Below are 20680 nucleotides of genomic sequence, written 5' to 3'. Positions count from 1 at the left end.
AGCTCCAGCGATTCCCCAGGCCCTAGGCCTATTTCCTTTCCCATTGGTGGCTCTTATACCACTATTTTAGTATATGGTTTAAGTGGCCCCTAGGGCTCATCCATATTGTGCAACTTTTGTATATTTAAACTGTGTTTTGTTTTAACGCATTTGCTTCAGTGCTCATAAAGAGTATAGGGGATATTTGTAGTAAATAAATATATATATATTTTCAATATATATCTGTGTGGTGTCCTTTCATTTGGTATTCAAGGGGATTGTGTAAGGTAAAACATCTTGCTTCACATGCCTTTACAGAGTTTAGCCTAAGACTGCTTTGTCCACGCTACTAGGATAGCTGGTCTATAAGGTTGACTTACAACCAATCATCATAAGGGTTGCTTGGCATGGTACAAGGTGATCACTAGAACTAGTGAACATCATATACCAGGCCAACTTCTCACAATATGGTTGGTAAGAATTGGTAAATTCAACGCACAAATATTGAAATTGATCGCATCGGTAAATTACTGCTTATGTGTGTATGTTAATGGGCCCAGGTAAGTATGGTAGTTTGTAAGTAACTCAAGCTGGCAAACCCGCTGTATCAGTTTTTCTTGGTAGCAGAGTTATGGTTAGGTTATAGTTAGTTAGGTAGAAAAAATGTGCATTGAATTATTGATTTATGTATTAAGGAAAACCCGTATGTATTGTTTTATGTTGTCTGGAAATTCCCGGGAATATTGAATAGTGGTTGATAAATGGAAGCCATACTGCAGTGAGGTTACTTGCCATGAAGAAGAAAGTGTGAAAAGTTATGCAGAACTTGAAGCACTGATTTAGGGATTATATTCTTTGTATAAAAGTGAGAGTGGTTGATAGCAAAAGAGTGTGCTGGTGAAAATTTAGTCTTATATCACCTAGAAAGAATAATACTGATGAAGTAGGGGGTTCTTTGATGCTTGAGTGAAGAGTAAGCGGAAGAGGTTTTGCTCGTAGTGTGTGAAGGGTAAGCATAAAGTTTTACTCGCAGAGTAAGAAATAGACTTTTCTTTTAATTTAGAAAATCAGGCACAGTAGCAAATGTTTCTACGTTAGTAATTAATGAAATGTGTATGTAAAATTGTACAAAATTAAGTATTGCATTACCTCGTAAAAAGAGGGGTCAGTTGCGGGTGCTGCACTGACGTTACTAGGAGCTGCGCTGGGATTGGTCGAGACAGCGGGCGTGCAGCTGATGTGAAATTGTAAAGTAGGGGTCAGTAGAAAGGTGCGATACTGACGTCACTGAAAAGCAGCGCAAACATTGGTTAAGCGAATAGGCAAAACAGAAGTTGATTGGTAACAAGAATTGAAAACGCTCTGGTATTGGAGAAGCATTAGAGTAAAAGTGAACATTTGATTAGTCATTAAGCATGGGCGGATTTTGCGAATTGGCAATCCGCGAAATTGCGTATTTACGCATTCGCAATCCGCAAAATCCGCGAACTCTCGCGAATTTTGCGGATTCCTTTTTTTTTGTGTTCGCAAGTGTTTCTGCCATTTCGCAAGGGTTTTTTACCAGTTCGCAAACGCAAACTTACTTGTCGGGTAGCAATGGTAGCGACCATGTTGTTTCTACGTCTGGTTCATCACAGCACCCTTTGTTTCACCACTGCCACCCTCTGTTTCACCACTGCCACCCTCTGGCTCACCAATGCCACCCTCTGGCTCACCCATGCCACCCTCTAGTTCATCACTGTAGATTATGGGGGGAAAAGCACACCTGCCCTGCCTCAACTGACATGAATGAATTAGGGGCTGATTAATGTGTCACTGAATTTGAACTTCCAGGCTGGCACCTGCTTCCTTATCTGTAATTGCTTTCTGTTGCAGTGTAACTTTTTAACAGGACCTTTGTTGTATACTTGTAGCTATTCTCTGAGCCTGCAGTGAGGGTCAGAGCAGGGTCATAGAATAGTTGCAAGTGGCAACTGAACTCTGAAGGGGCCCCTCAGGAAGCACTAGAGGGAATGGTTACTAATGATAAGATTGAACTTTTGCACCTGCTGAGTGCTTTCAGTTTTGCAAAAATCCAAATATGCAGCAGCATCCACAAAAAGTAATCCTTCCAGGTCAAGATCCAAATCAAAGTGACCAGCACATGAAGAAAGCACTGGGAGGAGCCTGCTAGACAGGAACAGGAAGTTGGAGACTGTGGGGCACTTCCTTCCTCCCACCCCCCCAAAATGGACTCCTTGCAAAAAAAAAGTGCAGGCAAATGTCAACCTGAGGAGTTATTCTGATAAAAATCATAATTTTCAAGGTTTATGCTGCCTGCTGGTGGATTTCTTGTGCGAAATTGCAATTTTTGCAATCTCGCAATTGCGAGATTGTCGCTGCCCGCCGCATCTACGTGTTCGCAAGTGTTTACTCCCGCGAAATTGTATAGTATTCTGGTTGGCAAGTGCGACCAAGCAAAAAATCCGCTTCGCACGGATTTACGAATTTTCGGCAAGTTCGCGAGAGTTCGCGGATTGAGAATTTGCCGAAAATCCGCAAAATCCGCGAGCGGAACGGATTTTACGCCCATGCTTATTAGTCATCAAAATAGAACTCCTGAAAATAATAATAGACCATGGGATTTGTATGTGGAGACACAATCCAACAATAATAGGGACTCGTCCAGATAGAGGATTTATAGGGTTTGCCCACAAACATTATATTAAAGGAAATTCACATAAAATGTACGGAGAAAAAAAAGTCTAATCTAATCTAATTTATGCAGAAAATTCAAAATTATTTTAAAAAGGTACCAGAGAAGAAGTTCTTATTCCTCCCCCGAAAACGCCTGCATCATACATGATGATGGAGAGAGGCTGTCATACCTTTGTATGGCTAGAAAATTGGGTAAAATATACAAAGATGATGGAATATTAGCATTTCCTTCGGAACATTTAATGGGAGAATTTTACATAATTTATGAACTCGCATAAATGAGTTAGAAACAAGACCTAGATTGACCCAGTACGAAGCTATGGAAGAATAGGAGACTGAAGCATTTGAGCGTGATACATCACGAAGTAATAGGAACCTGAGTACATTTTATCCCAAATTTCGTTGTGAAACTCGAGATGGTCATGTGAAACAATGGAGACAAGCCATGGTGGTGGGAGGATTATCAGGCACATGCATCATTGTTTTTTTTTTTTTTGCAGAGTCTTATATAGCGCAAACTAGACCCGAACCGAATCAGGTATCAGAGCGCTTTACATAGCACCAGTTACGTTACATGAGGACGGACACACATTCATTTTAGGCACGGGGAGATTAAGTGATTTGCCCAGAATCACAGGAGGTTTTTGGCGTCATTATCGAGACTCGAACCCAGATCCCCTGGTCCGAGGTCGAGCGCCCTAGCCGTTAGGGATTTCTTAATTGCGATTTTTAAGGAACCGCAATTAGGAAATCGCAAAAGCCTATGCATTAAGAAATCGCTGAAATTTTTGGGATTTCAAAAATTCCTTAATTGCGACTCGCAGATTGCGAGTCGCAATTAAGGAATACCTCCCCATTCATTCCTATGGGCCTAGAGGCCCATAGGAATGAATGGGAAGACATTCTCAATTTGCGATTCGCAATTAGCGAATCGCAAATTGGGAATGCGATTTCAAGGGTGCAGGGGTGACCAAAGGACACCCTGGTGCACCCCTGAAATCAATCTGTGCACATATGTTGTGCACACACATGCCCTGAGGGCATGTGTGTGCACAACATGAAACTTTGAAAAATGCACAAAAGTACATTTTTCAAAGTTTTCGCAAATTACCATGAGGTTCAACCTCATGGTAATTTGCTCCCCCTAATTGCGAAATCGCTATTTTTAAAACTTTAATGCATTGCATTTAAGGAATCGCAAAATGCGATTCCTTAAATGCAATCACAATTTGAGAATTCACAAATATTTGCGAATTCTCAAATTGCGAGGGCCTTCACCCTTGATGCATCCCAAAAGCGGATTTTGCGATCGCAAACGGCCAATTTTTGCGATTCACACCGTTTGCGATCGCAAAAAGCTTTGATGCATGTGCCTGTAAATCCTGTAATAATGACAGATGAAAAGACAGGAAGGAAGTAAATGTACAGAGAAAACCAAACATTTAAAGACAGGTAGTTGAGATTCAGAAGATGATTATTTTGAAGATATTTTAAAGAAAAATCCTTCACCTTACCAAAAAGAGTGCAATAGAACTACCCCAAGTGCACCGATTCTGAAAACACCTTTAGTTCCTCAGGTTGTGCACAAGACTACAATAGAAAAGGTACTTCAAGAAAAAGAAAAGGAAGTGATAAATAAAAATAAAAGTGAATTATTTCAGAAAATAACCTAGCTGAACCCAAATCCTGAAGCACTAACAATGCCAGTGACTTTAGTTCCCGTTGTTCCCTTATATGGAGATAAGGTAAATCGTCCCAAAACACCAGTCAAGACTGCAACAATTATGCAACCCTGAAAAGAAACTATAAGAATTGATGATCAAGCCAGTGAATGTGAATCGGTAATTTCATTAATGGATTTGCCTATAGGAGGGCACAAAATGATTCACCCAGAAAAGTCACACTAGGTTGTTTGAAAGAAGTACAAATTGGCACATCTACAAGAAGGAAAAGTGCCACAATGGTAACCACAGAAGAAATAGGAAGACGGGCACAAGAATTAGATAGACCAAAACCCCGACCAAAAATATTAGATATATTTAAATTAAGAGTTGAATTGGAAGAGATGACAGCTGGGAATGTAGGATTAGATAGATTCAACATCTTTAGTGAGGAAGAGTTTTTATTCATATGCAGAAGCATCACCCGAAATAAAAATCTTTTTTATGAAAAATTAATGAAATTGGCCTCAGAAATGGGAATTGACATAGGGAAATCCAAATTATTGCAGAAACCAAATCGAGCAGAATGTTCTGATAAGGATTCGGAACACATGGATGTGTCAGGAAGAAAATTACTGATAAAAGTGTTGTTGAAATTTAGATAGATGGAAAACTAGGTGGACAAAGAAAAAGGAAGAAGCATAGGCGAATCGAAGACATCTGAGTATTTAATTAAAGAAACAGAAAAGGTTGAAAAACTGTGCCTAATGAGAGAAGTTCCCAGAGGAGGTTATGTACAGGTCCCATGGACCGACAAGATATTTTATCTTTTACAAATGGTTTCCCAAAGTTGAGAGAAAAACCAGTAGAACGGTACAAGTGTATGGATGCGGTGTATTGGCGGTGGCACTTAATGGTGATTCCAATATGGATGCCCCTACCTTTCAGTCAGCCCTCAAAGCTGTGGCAGGCTGGATGGCGAACAATCGACTACAACTTAATGCCTCTAAGACCGAGGTCATTATTTTTGGTAGGGAAGGTCGACTCTGGGGAGATCAATGGTGGCCATCTGAATTGGGCCTTGTTCCCACCCCCGTTGCTGAAGTCAGAAATCTCGGGGTGTGGCTCGATGACAAACTTTCCTTCTCCTCCCATACCAAACGTGTAGCCGGTACTTGTTTTGGTGCTCTGCATTGCCTCCGACCCATCTTCAAGTTTTTTGATGCGGACACCAGACAGATTATAGTCCAAGCTCTGGTTCTTACCAGATTGGACTATGCCAGCTCTCTGTTTTTGGGTGTGAATCAAGCAGAACTGGCCCGCCTTCAGAGGGTGCAAAATGCGGCGGCCAGGATGCTTGTCGGCCTTCCGAAGTTTGTCTCTGCCCGTCGCACTATTCAAAATCTACACTGGCTGCCTGTTGGGCAAAGAATTAAGTTTAAAGCTCTGTGCTTAACTTTTAAAATTCTTAAATCTGCCTCTCCTCCTATTTTATCGCAGACTATCCAACACTATGTTCCGTCCAGAACCCTCCGATCCTTAGGCTCAAATCTCGCCATTGTGCCCCGTTTTAAAAGAGCTAGAATGGGCGGTCGCTCTTTTTCAGTGTTGGCGGCTACTCTTTGGAATTCTTTACCCATCACTCTCCGTGCCATTTCTGATCTGCTCCCTTTTAGGAAGGCATTAAAAACCTTCCTATTTTCCTCAGTTTAATTTTATCTGCTCCCCTACACCTTTGCTGTGTTGTGTTTACCATCTCTGGAAAGCGCCGGGACGCCTCTTGGCTGCGGCATCTGAGCGCTATATAAATTAAAATAACATAACATAACATAACATGCCACCCTGAAGAAAAACGTGTTTCAATTTCAAGAATGGAAGAAAGGAAATATCCAAGTGTATGGATGCCACCCTGAAGAAAAACGCGTTTCAATTTCAAGCCCAAGTGCACAAGGAAAATGAAAGGCACGACTCACTACAAAGACAAGGTCATGAGAAACCTTCAATAACACATATAGGATCTATCAAGTTCATGGACTACCACATTGAAGGACACAGAATAATATCCTCCATTAGCAAAAAAGAGAGCAAAAGTGAAAGAATTGCTACAACCCAATCAGTATCAACCAAGGCTATAAATCAAGACCAACCAATAACGGGAAGCCACGTGGTTCAATCCAAAAACGAGGACTGTCATAACACTAGTGGGTACGAATTAGCATACAAGGTGCCCCCATGCAGCCATTCAACCCCAAGACCGGATCCGCGCATGATCCCGGTAATGAACAAATCCATAGAGAAGATAAAGGAATCAAATCCCTGTTGGGTGCCTCAAGTGCCTATCCTTAAAGGAAGAACCATGGAAAAAAAGCCTGCCTGGACATCCACGCAACTGAAAGCAATCTGGAGAGATTAAAAATCCTCATTAAATCAATCATCACTGAAACGGAGGTCCAGGAATTCCAGGAAGGAAACGATACCAACGTAGAGGGATTACAAATCTCCAAAACAAATGTCACTGTAAAAGAGGACCGGGGAGTACCACCAATCGATTAGTGTATAAAAATCTCCCCAAACAAAGAGTTGTTAAGTAACAACATAGTTGAGATATCCAGCGGAGTGTATCAGGAGGAGGACATTAATGCATCAATAGACTCTCCAAACATGATTGACGTAGCGGCTCAAATAGAACCACCAATAATAGAAATATCAAGTATTTCAGCTATTCCCGATGCAGCAATAACAAAAAACACCGAATCGTGCCCCGAAACACGGCAAAAGATCAAAGCACGGCAGAACGACACAACATCTAAAAAACAAGCCCCACAGGGACTTTCCTCAAACTGCAACACAGGGGACCCTCACCGGCACGAAACAGGGCACGACATCAACATAAACTTGGAATCAATAATCACATTGCACAGTGCACTGGGGTGCATATTGGAAACCTCTATTAAAACCCTTAACAGGCAGTCAGACAAACTCGACATCCAGATACACCTTATGAGCACAATGGCGGAACACATATCCAACATAAACAAAAATCTAGATACCATGGCCAGTATCTCCAACATCATTAAGGATCAGATCCAACCGTGGGCAGTATCTCAGTCATGTACCTGCCACCCAATATTGGAAAAATTAAAGGATCTGCCTTCAATACTTAAAGACATACTACTTGAATGCAAGATAGCCAATCAGAGCAATAACAGCACACCAATCAGATGCGACCATATTTCTTTTGAAAATTGCAAAACCCCACAAAAGGTACGTCCGAGTAAATCTAATGTGGATGAGTCATCACGGCAAACATCAGTAGAAAAGAACAAACCAAATAACTTGACAATGATACCTGATGGTATAACAGAGGAAACTAAAACAACAGGTGGAAGTCACCCTACCACACAGAATAATGGCCGCAAACCATTGGGAACAGAGCATTCAAACCAGGATGGGGAATCTAACCAAAATGACCATAAAGGACTAACCAAGCGGCAAAAAATGCGGGCAAGAAAAAATAGAAATCAGATGTCAAACCACCCACATAGAAACATCCAGATGCTGGTCACCTTTCCTATCTTCAACCAGGTAAAAATCAAACCTAAACAAGAAGTTACCTTCAAAGAGGGGACAAATCACTCATCAGTCGGGATACACAAAGAGCAACAAAACGGGAAAAGCCAAGAAGAGGGACCAATACCATTAAGCAGAAGCCCGAATGACATGACCCATTCGAGGACAACAAAAAAACTAACGAATAAAGAGGAGATAGCCTCTTTTAACTCCAGTCACACTGATCTTTCGAGACCAACTCCCGCCGCAAGGGACACTGATTCGAGCTGGGATCACGGGATCAGAAACAACACACAACCAAACAAAATCTTAGACAGTCGGCCGGCTGACCAACAAAAAACTGAGCCCACCACTTGTCAAAAAGGTCGCACAACCCTAGAAGATAAAAAGTATCCTATAAATGAGATCGACCAACAGAATAAAAATGAACCAAGTAGCCAAAGGCCCCATTGGGTAGTAGCTAAAGCCATGGACAAAAACCAAAAACTTCCCTCCATTCGCATCACCATACCGAGCAAAAACTCAATTGTAGTGAAAAGTATCACCATACCAAGTGAAAATTCAATACTAGGTAAAAGCGATCAGAAGACCAATAGACACGTAAGAACAAAGGCGGAAAGAAACACGCACAATCAAATACACCTCACGATATTCACAGGCAACAACGGCACACAACAAACTACTGAACCCACAAAGGTAGAATGCACAGGACCATGCTCCGGGGCTGTCTCCACAGTCAGAGGGCGCTACCTAGAACAGGTCAGCCCCAAACGAACAGCCCGTGAAGTAGAGGCCGTAGTGAACATGCCACACACGCAAACCCATAGCAATGGGTCCAATCAGATAGCGCAATATCTTCATCTCAATGCAAAGGATCATGATGATCACATGTCTACAAAATCCTCTTCAGAGGAAAAAGCTCAGACTAGCAGTGACCGGCCACTGGAGAAGCAAACAGCTACAGCAGGAAAGATTCTTTTTATCCCTAACTATGAGCCCCAAGGCACACAAGACCTATTAAATCAAGGGAACATCCTCCACCTTACATCCTCCATCCCAAGCTTAAGCCACCTAACATCTGCCGATTTACTATCAATCGAATTCATCACAATAGGGGACAATGTGGCCAAAGAAGGCACACTCGCCACCTGGAGGAACATAGAAATTGTAAAAAACATACTCACAGAAATACACAAATTTGAAGAGTGGGGAATCACGCTGAAAGAAGAAAAAAAAAGGCATATCCATCACCCCTACTAAGAAGATGTGGGAAATGAGTTGACTGTAAACCTCAAATTACTCACTCAGTACTGAAAGGTGCCAGGGGGGCTGAGACTCTGACTAATAATCACTGGAGACAGACATTGGGCATTAAGGATAATTGAACCCACTGGGAAGCGGGAGAGAGCAAAGGAACACTAATAAAGCTGCTCTCCTGGAACATCGCAGGAGCGAAAAACATCTTAAACCATAGTAGAAAAACAGCAACCTGGGACCAATATGACATCATAGTACTGCAAGAAACATGGACAACGGAGCCAATTGATGTACCGGGAAGACTATGCTTCCATGAAAGCGCGACGCGTCTCCAGCGCTACGGGCGCGCAAGGGGGGGTCTTTCAATATATATATCCACAGCACTGAAGATCAGAGCCTCACAAATGGCCATATCAGCACCAGACATGTAAATTATTAAACTGGAGAGTACAATAAAAAGCAATGTCAAAACATTCATCTTGATCAATTTATACGCCCACCCGAAAAAATCGGCGAAAAAGGACCTCTTCGCCCGTGTTGTCAATGTAGTAACCAACACCCGCCTAGAACAACCAAACTGGGAGATTATTGTCACGGACGATTTTAACATCAATCATCTACATCCACCGGAAGATGAGGTCAACATCTCTGTTACAAACGAACTGTGGGATGTTGAACCCCAGGAGATCATATCTGTTAAGAAGACAGACAAAGTGGGTAGGCAACTGATGTGGGACTTTGAACGCCTTGGCCTACGGGTAATAAACGGAAGGACCTTTCATGATAAACCCCCTGCCGCCACCTATATAGGCCACAGTGCAAGCTCCACCTTGGATTATACATTAGTAACACTACCCCTGCTAAGTCTAATTAAAAAATTCCAAATACTCTGCTCACTAGACAGTGATCACTCAATGCAACACATCGAGATGAAACTGAGTCCCTGTAGGCACGCAAAGGCACCAACTATTCCAGGCATAACTTCAACCTTCAACAATCAACCTAAAGCGATTAAGGTGGTCAAGTAACACCCTACCTCAAATAGCGTTAGACGCTAAGAAATTGTTCAAACAATTAACTGCAGAAAAGGACCTATGTTCAGAAACCTGGTCTGACTTCCTGGAAAGGCTACCAAGGTCCAATAGTAATGCAAAAAAGAAGACCTATCCGAAGACCGATATAAAACTCACTCTCTATGAGGAAACAACTTCAGAAGCTCTTAAGATGGGCACAAGGACTAAGGCAAAACCCAAGAAGTCCAATCGACAAGGAGGTAACACAAGAAGCTGGTTTGGATAGAAAAAAGGAACAAAGCTAACGACTTCTGGGTCAAATTGCTGCACAGCATAAAAAAATCACACTCCAGGGCATTCTGGATGCAAGTCAACTCCATTAACAGAGCAGCTCAACCTACAAATATGACATGCATCACCGAAAGCGATTGGGCCAAACACATAGTCGACACATTCTCAATAAACCTAACGGCGTACCAGATTTCAATGTCAACAACCGAATCAGAAACGGCAAGAGCTATGAACCAGGAAAGAACGACTGCTCCCAACACTAATGGCTCGATCATCGGCCAGGAAGACATGGATCAATCAATATGGACAGACGACGAATGCCGAATACTAAAAATAATCAAGAAAGGCAAGCAAGAGAGTGCGCCGGGGCTGAATGGCATTCCGCAGGCAATCTACAAAGAGGACCCCAAGTTCTGGGCATGCAAATTCAACATCCTGTTTCGGTCAATTAGCAACTCAGGTCGGGTCCCGGAAAGCTGGAGGGGCGCCATCATCAACCCCATCTACAAAGGCGGAGACCGCAAAAATCCAACTAACTACCGCTTAATAGCCCTGATCGATGCGGAAGCCAAATACTACGCATCTCTGGTGCTAGCAGATCTAGCCTAATGGTCGGATATGAACAGCAAAATCCCGTTAAACCAAACAGGGTTCCGTCGCGGAACAGGCACCATGGCAAACGCAATGGCGTTATGCTTGATTGGTGAAAAAAGCCTACAAAACCACCAGGAACTTTACACCTGCTTCGTTGACTTTAAGGCGGCCTTCGACCGTGTCAACAGGAATTTACTATGGGCCAAATTGAAGCAGCAGGGCCTGCCAGACTCAATCCTAACGACGATTATTGACCTGTATAGTAACACCTGGATGCAGGTAAAGATCAACAACGGACAGAGGTTAACCCGGAAGATCAATACCTTTCATGGATTAAAGCAAGGCTGTGTCCTGGCCCCTCACCTTTTTAATTTATTCATGGCGGATCTAACAGTAAGCCTTGATCAGATTAACGCTCATCCACCGCAGCTAGGTAATCTCTGTATAACACACCTATCCTACGCCGACGATGTGGTCCTACTAAGCCAGACAAGAATAGGCCTGCAACGCCTACTACAGGAATTGACCTGCTCTACCAAACAGAATTTGCTAGCAATAAACAGTACTAAAACTAAGACTATGGTCATAACCAGATGCCACAAAGTGCAACCAACCTACACTATAGACAATGTCAAACTGGAAGCGGTTGAAAGTTATAAGTATCTCGGGATACTACTGGACAAGCGTCTTAACTTTGCTAAGCATCTAAACAGCATGGAAAAGAGGAGCATGGTCCTATTGCACGCTTTCAGTAGCTTGGCGACCGAACTTAGAGGCCCCCTGGTGTCCCCCCTCCAAACAATAATGAAAGCCAAGCTACTTCCAACAATAGCTTATGGGAGCGTATTACATCATGGCAAGAGTGCACAACAAATGCATCACCCGCACAAGTCAGACTTGAATTCGGTTTGCAATCTCAAGTCCTGCTGAAAAAGTACGAGACCATAAGATTCTGGTACGATGTGTGGATGAACCAAGAAATTGCGCTGTACCGTGCCATGTGGGAAATAATCAGTAAAAGTCCCAACTCGCATTATGCCAAGTACCTCAAATCATCACTAGAATCAACCAACCTGGCTGCACTTTGGGAATCCAAGCTTCTGGTGCTTTCCTTTAAACAGTTGATAAAAAAGGCTGCCAACAGGCATTCGTTGCTCAATGATAAAATAACTTTTAGTCATCGGTCCCACGCCTGGATGACAATTCAATCTTATAAAAAATTAGCACCAGCAGCCTACCTAGACCTTGCTTTCTCGCCACTCATCAAACGGAAATACCTCAATTTAAGGCTGGGTAGCCTACCAACAAATGCTGAGTCACCAAAATGGAAGCCCCAAGAACGTGACGGATGTTGCTTATGTGGCGCAGGAAGACAAGACTTTATCCACCTGATCTGTATTTGCCCAGCCCTGATCCAGGAACGTCGGAGTTGGTTAAAGACCAAGTTTAAGGAATTTGGAACACGTATCTGCCGATCTGCGATCATGCTAATCCTGTGCTCAGTAGGTCCGCAACTCATTTGCAGGGCAGTCAAATTCATTGACAATTTCGATAAAAAACAAAAAACACTGGTAACGTCTTGAACCCTGAACATTTTTACCTTCCTAACCCGAAAGGCGTTCTCCTTTTATACCATTTTTTATTCACTCAGCAGTGTAAATTTTCGTGTGTTTTAATGTGGCCGTATTCACGTTTTGTAATGGTTTTTACTAACTATACAATAAATATTGTTACTCAGTAGAACGGTACAGGCAAGTTGAAAGGTTTGTAAAGCTTTCAAAAGTTGAGTTGAAGGATTTGGATGGTCTATTTGACATAATTCTACCTGCCAATTTGTGGACAGAATGTAAAATTACGATAGATAGGCCCAACAATGAGTACCAGAGAGATGAAAAAACAGGAGCCACGTTAGAAGAAGTAATGACAAAATATCACCAGGTAATTACTTTCCTGAAAGGGAAGATTCCCCAAAAAGAAACTGATTGGAAAAAATAGACAGAACCACCCAAGAAAAAGATGAGTCAGTACATGCCTACTATAAACGCCTTTCACAGGTATTCAAGCAGTACAGTGGGTTTGAGATTATTGATGAGAAAGACATGACACATTTTGTGTATCGATTTGTGTCTAGATTAAGGTTGGACATATCGCAAATGATTAAGCAGCACATATTGTGCTGGCAAGCGAAACCCATAGATGAAATCCTCAAGTACGCAATGTACTGTGGAGATGAAATCGATAACAGACAAAAGAATTTAGAAGAAAAAGTAACGTGGGCCTAAGTTAAATTAGCAGAGCAGCAAGAACTCCAGCTAAATAATCAGGCAGAAAACTAAGGAAAAGGGCAAGGCCAAGGTGAAAATAGTGGGGGTAAACAAAGAGGGTGATTCAGCAGAGAAGAGGCAAAGAAAAGATCTCCCTGTCACGGGTGCGGAGAACTTGCGTCATTGGAAAAACAAGTGTAAAATTATACAGGATAATAACCGCAGCAGGTTGTAAATCTACAGAGTCAATGGCCACCTGCCCCTATGCCAAATTATGTGAGTCAAGCCAAGTACAGTGTGGACACCGAATTCCAGGAAGGAAGTGGAAAGAAAACGTTTGTATCACCACAGTTTCTTTTGCAAGATTCCTATTTTGACAATGATATATATTGGAGGTGTTTGAGAGGGGAGGAAGAGGGGTGCGTACTTGGCGCATCCTTGCCGGTAGATCAGTCAGGTACGCTTTATAGATGGTAAGGTTGAAGGTTAATGACATCACATTCTTGTTGGACACTGGTGTTACCTGTTCTACTATGAGAACAGCAGACATCCCAAACCTTCAACCTTATTGGGTGTTTCTAATACGCAAATTAGGACCCCAATTACAAAACTAATGGAGGTATGTATTGGCAATTTTAAAGAGATGCATACGTTTGTGGTGTATGACTCAAGTCCCGAAACCGTACTAGGAAGGGATTTATTGTACAAAATGAATTGCACCATATTCTGCACACCGGATGGTGTTGCAATTAAGACCCCCGTTGAAGACGGAGTCTACAAAATCATGTTAGCCAAGCAAGGAACAGAGGTGAATGAAATGTTTTCCATGATGAGAAAAGACGAGCTACCAGATGAGGTCAAAACTACTGTAAATCCTGAAGTGTGGGATTTTACAGGAAAAGAAGTAGGATTAATGGCAAATGTAGATCCAGTAAAGGTAACTGTGAAAGAAGGTGCAGTTTATCCAAATACCCGACAATACAAAATGAGGCCAGAAATTAAAGAGGGTGTTGCAGCAGAAATTGATTGATTGGTTGAGCGAGGCAATTCTGAAAGAAATAATGAGTAGTCCTTGTAACTCACCCATAATTGGTATAAAGATAACTAACAGGAAATATAGGTTGGTTCAAGATCTGAGAAAGATTATTAGGATTGTCATACCATGATGCCCTGTAGTGCCAGATCCAGCAGTAATCCTATAGCAGATACCATTAACAGCAGGATGGTTTCCCATAATCGAATCATGCCATGCTTTTTTCCCCATTCCATTGCATCCTGATAGTCAATTTTTATTTTATTTTACATTTGAGGAGCGTATTTACGGTTGGAATCGTGGTTCTCAAGGTACACTGAAAGTCCTTCAATTATTTATTTTTTTAAACCATTTTTATAATTTTGGGGGCTATACAGCCAGGAAAAACATATAACAAACATGTCATTATCAAGCAATGCCCACACATCCCCCCCCTCCTCACCCCTTCGCCTCCCTCATAGTCCAGGATCCACACATCATCATCCCAGTGTCCAGCCATCATAGTCCTCTGAGTCCAAATTGGTACAGTTCCTGATCCTGCAGGCTCACCCCCTTCACGGCTATCTTACAGACAAATATTCGCAACCATTTAGAGCCCCCCATCCAGTCCATGATATAGTCTCCATTTGCCCCAGACTCTGCGGAACTTCCTAGGGCATCCTCTTGCTTTGTAGGTGACCCTTTCGGCTGCCATGTATAGGTCCATCCCCCTTCTCCATTCCTCTAGCCGTGGTATGTCCGCCGCCCCGCACTCCCTGGCTACATCGCTCTTGGCGACTACCAGTGCCAGTCCTATAAAAATCAACAATGGGCGTGTTAAGTCCACATCATCATCATCATCCCCAGGAGTACTAGTTTTGGGTCTGAGGGGATGTCCATCTCCAGGACCTCTCCCAATTCAGCGAGGACTGCCCTCCAGTATTTTTGAATATTGGGACAGGACCATATCGTGTGAAAGAAATCACCGCCATCGTGACCGCAGCGTAAGCAACTGGGGCCAGGTACCCTCCCCATTTTATGCAACCTCACTCTATCGAAGTAAGACCTATGTAAGATCTTAAATTGGATCAAATGGAGACGTGATTTAATTGCAACCTCCCTATGGTGCATCAATACCGCCACCCAGCCCACCTCATCCATCTCCCCAACTTCCTGCTCCCAAGCGGTCCTGAGGCCCTCCAATCTGTTTGGTTTATTATTCATGATAGTTTTATATGAGACCGCCTTCCCGGGGATCTGTTACTGCAGCAGGCGGCCTTCCAGAGGAACATACTCAGGGAGTGCCTCCATCTTCATCCCTCCTGCCCTCCACGCAATCCCTGTCGAGTTGTCTGAAGTCTCTCAGGCAGGGTGGGCCACTCATCCCTTCCTTGGGGGTCGTAGAGCATTGATTTGTGCCAATTGATCCGGTACCCAAATTGGGCTCCATATCTATTTAGCGTGGCAAACAAGGCCAGTATAGTACTGTCCGGCTGTGTAATATATAGTAGGACGTCATCAGCGTATAAGGACAGCTTTTCTTCGCTTTCATCTGCTTGACCTATCCGAAATCCCGTGATCCCTACATTCTGTCTAACCGCGCAAGCCATCACCTCAATAGTGAGGGCGAACAAGAGGGGGAGACAGAGGGCATCCCTGCCTGGTGCCCCTCCGTATAGGGAAGGCTTCCGATAATGTCCCGTGAACCCTGACTCTAGCACTTGGGCCGATGTACAGTAGACCAATCTTACGTCTATATTTGGGCTCAAATCCCATGCGCTCTAGTACTCCTTCCAGAAAAGGCCAGTGGACGGCGTCGAACGCCTTCTCTGCATCCAAAGATAAGAACCAATGCGGCTCCGTCCTCTTCTCCACCTCTCTGAGCCAGTTATGAGTCCGCCTTAAGTTATATCTGGTTGCCCTTTCCGGGATGAACCGCATTTGGTCCAAGTGAACTAGCCCTGGTATAACCCGTTGCATGCGGAGCGCCAGAATCGGTGCTTATAATTTTCCCTCTACATTGAGTAGGGAAATGGGGCGGTAGGACGAGCAATCAGCCAGTTTCCCCTGCTTGTGGATTGGAACGATTGTGGCCTGTCTAAGGTCCAGCGGGAACTGTCCCTCCGCCTCGGCGTCTAAGAAGAGGCCCAGGAAGTGGCAGATCAGGAGATCAGCTGTTTTCTCGAAGAATTCGGCCGGGAAGCAATTGGGACCCGGAGCCTTTCCCGTGCGGAGCTTGGCCAGGGCCGTCCTAATCTCTTCCTCAGTTATATCGGCTTCCAAATCTCTTTGGTCAGCCTCTTCCAGCTCTGGGAGGACGATATCTGCCATGTACTGCAGTGCATCATCCTTTGAGCCTAAGGCTTGTGCGGCATAGAAGGCCTTATAGAACTCAGCGAAAGTATCTGCTATTCTGTCATCCGTACAGGCCCACCCACCCTGACCATCTTTCACCTTTTCCACCCATCTTTCATTCCTCTCCTTTCTGCTTAGCTACGCCAGGAGCCTCCCAGATTTGTCTCCTACATCGTATAACCGGTGCAGGGATGCTAGCACCTGCGATTTTTGCCTCCCCTGTCACTAGTTGCATATATTGAACTTGCAGGTCCGAAAGGCACCGAAGATGCCCCGGGTCCAGGGTTATCAGGTGTTTGTTTTCAATCGTCAGTATCCGTGCTTCCAGTTCATTAATCTCAGCCTGGACTTTTTTCTTTTCCTCCGCCAGTCGACAGTGCGCCCTATCTCGGAGTACCACTTTAAGTGCCTCCCAGAGGACTACCCACGAGTCCACCAAGCCTATATTCTCAGCGAGGTATACCTTCACGTCTGCTCTCAGGCCCTTTAGGAGTTCCACGTTCTGTAGATCCCATGCCGACAGTCGTAGTGTCTTGGGCCCCTCCTTCTTCTTCCTTCCCACCTCTAACAGCAGTGGAGAGTGGTCAGACACTCCACGAGCCCAGTATTTAGCCGTGTCTGATACCTGTAGTGTCTGTCACGCCATAAAAATGTAATCTAGGCGGGAATATACTTTGTGTGCTCCAGAGAAGAAGGACTATGCCCTGGTGACCGGGTGAAGCCACCTCCAAACATCAAGGAGACCGAGTGCAGCCATGGATTTTGCTAGTGGCGTCACACTTCGAGGCCTATCTCGGTCCCCTGTCCTATCTAGTATGGGGTTCATTACGTCATTGAAGTCTCCCCCAAGGATTTGAATAGTATCCGCTGTGTTAATGATAATGTCAGAAACTCCATTCAGTGTACCTGCCTGAAGTGTAGGTGGGGCATAGGCGGAAATGAATGTGTACTCCTTCCTTCCACATTTCCCGCGTACTCCTACATACATTCCCTGTGGGTCTGTCCATACCTGTGCTACAGTCATAGGTGGGTGTTTTCTGATCATGATTGCCACTCCTCTGGAGCCTGAGGTAAACCCCGCATGCGCCAGGACCTTGTAGTGCCCCCTCGCCAGGAAGGCACATCTAGTGCCTTGCAAGTGTGTTTCCTGGAGAAGTATGACATCCGCCCCGGACCTTTTAACATAATTATTAGCCAGTCCCCGTTTGATCCTACAGCCCAACCCATTTAAGTTCCAAGTTAGGACATTTAAGCTATCACTAGATCCTATTGCTCTGTCCGGGGCATCCATGAGCGTATCGTGTGATGATGTCTAATGACAACTGGCGTCCTATGTTGGGAAACTCCGTGAGGTGCGTGTATTTGCTTGACAAGACATGATAAAAACAAACGTCCCTGTCCCTCCCCCCTACCCTCCCCTTCCAACTAAGTGGAGTCTGAAAATGCGTGACTGCGTGTACATGATTGCCACCCTCCCCCCAACCAACTCCCCCTCAACTGAACTGCTCCTCCCTCCCACGCCTGCCCCCCCACCTCCCAAACCTGAGGTAATGCAGAACTCCCCCTCCCCTCCCCCCTCCCCACCTCCCTCCCCTTCCAGTCCCATCCCCTCGCAAGGCAGAACTGTCATTAGGAGGAGGTCTGTCGCCCTCCCATGTATCCCCCCCTTCAGCCTGCTCTAACCAACTTCTCGAAGAGTATGCAGCACTACTTCCCCCAAACAAGCACAAATATTAAAGTAAGAGAATCGTGCAATTGTGAACAAGAACCAGTAGAAACAATAAGTATAGGAGGGCGTGTCAACTTGCGTGCCCCCAATCGACGAGCTGCAGTCTCTATAGCCTGATCCGTCATCATTCAGGAATGGGAGTCCTGAGTGTCCGATCGGGGGACACTAGTCTGCCCCGAAGCGTCCTGTTCCAGGTCTCGGATCGCCTCTGCCAATGGGTGAATGGAGCGTGACCCCCCTCATCTTCTTCTCACCCAGAAGTGCGTCTCCCAACCACGTCGTCTTCCTCTCCCTCTGAGCGGGCATGTCTTCGTAGGCAGTTGAATCTGGATCCCACCGTGTCTCTCCTTCCAGGCGAGGCTGAGTGTCCTTGCCGTCTACCCCCTGGGCTATGTCCCGCATAAGGTGTCGCCACGGTTTGTCTCTTTGGACTTTGGGACTTCAGTCTCTGAGCCTTCGGTAGCTCCCACTGGGGCCTCTGGAGCGTCGACCTGGCCGCCATTCCGCGTCCAGCGTTCTCCCTACTGTGGAATATAGGACGTTCTTCCAGCCATTGCCAAGCATCCTCCGGATGATTAAAGAAGTGTGTTTTTTCCTTGTAAATCACCTTCAGCTTCGCCGGGAAGAGGAGCATATAGGAGATATTCATGTCTCTCAATTTCGCCTTCACCGCGTCAAAGGAGCGGCGTTGGTTTTGCACCTCTTGGCTGTAATCCGGGAATATCATAATGTTTGTGTTTTCCAGTCGGATCTCCCCCAACTTTTTTGGCCTCTCGCAGAATCAAGTCCCGTTCTGCGAAGTTGAGGAAACGTGCAATGACCGATCTAGGTCTCGCACCCTCTGGCGGCTTTGCCAAGAGGGCCCTGTGAGCCCTTTCGATGATGAAGCAAGTTGAGAACTGTGCCGCCGGGAAGGTTTTGGTCAGCCAGGAGTGGAGGAATGCTGCCATGTTTGTCCCTTCAATTACTTCTCTAAAACATACGAAGCGCAGGTTATTGCGTCGCGCCCTGTTTTCAGTATCGTCCACCTTCCACAGCAGTTGGCGATGGGATGCCTGGAGTTCCGCCATGTCTTTTCTCAGGGTGGAGATCGAGTCTTCCGCCTCGCCTATCCGTGTCTGAGCAGTAGTTACTCTTTCTGTTAACTTTCGGAAGTCTTGCCTCATTAGCGTCACCTCCGACCCCACCTCACCGATTTTGACTTCTAGTGCAGCCCGAGACTCTTGAATGTCAGTCCGAGACGCTTGAATGGCACCCATCAGCAGGTCAGTATCTGAGCGCACACCGGGGTCAGAGGAGAGGGCATCCGCAGATTGTCTTGGCGCAGCGACATTATCCATGGGCCCCTGCTTGGAGGTTTTGGGGATTGTATCCTTCTTCCCCATGGCTGAAGTTGCAATGGAGTCGCTCTCGCGGGGAAATTCACTTTTCACACAGCCCCCGTCGCACGGTCTGTGGTCGGAGATCGGTGCGCTCCCGGGTCTGCCACAAGGGAGGGCAATCCGGCCACTCCGCACGGCTGCCAGTGGAGGGCCAAGCGCATCCTCTGCCTGACCCCCCGGGGCCTCGGCTCGTGCAGTCGGCTGTGGTCCAGTCCCGGCCTGTACCCCAACGCCTGTGCCGGCCCAGTGTCACAGACCTCGCCAAGATCCCCACAGAGTGTCCGGGTACCGCCGCCCCAACACAGGGTCTAGTCAATGCAGGATGTATCGTCCCCCCCCCAGCCATATGACCGTAGGCCTGACCTCCAAGGTGTCCAGGTGTCCTCCTCGAGGGAGCAGGGGCTGCCCAGCAGGGTGTGGGGTGAAGGGATCACCACCGGGAGACCGCAACCCATGGAGGGTCGATGTGGGGCCGATCAAGCCCGAACAGCAACACCAGGCAGCAGGTTTTAGGATGCCTCCAGGTCCAGAGAGCGTGCACTCAGAGACGAGGCCGGGCTCAGTCCCAGAGCTCACTCAGGCTCCGCATTGTGTCTCCGGTCGTCATATTGGTACGGTACTTGTGCCCTACCGGGAGTTTGGATGGCTCAATGGGGGTTGTCCTCCGGTTCCCTGTGGCCACGCGGGCCCCACCCAGCACCTTCACAGCGACAGGCCAGCGGCAGGACGGTCCTGGGTCTCGATCTGTCCCAGCATCGCGGCACAGGCCGCCATCTTGGTGTAGTATGCGGGTCCTGCCGGGGGTCCGGACGCCGCAATGGGGGCCGACCTCCAGTTCCCTTCGACAGAGCGGGCTCCACACAAAGCCCTCCTTGC

The sequence above is a fragment of the Lissotriton helveticus genome, chromosome 6 (genome assembly GCF_964261635.1).
Source record: "Lissotriton helveticus chromosome 6, aLisHel1.1, whole genome shotgun sequence".
Classification (NCBI taxonomy): domain Eukaryota; kingdom Metazoa; phylum Chordata; class Amphibia; order Caudata; family Salamandridae; genus Lissotriton; species Lissotriton helveticus.
This window is presented reverse-complemented; position numbering follows the sequence as displayed.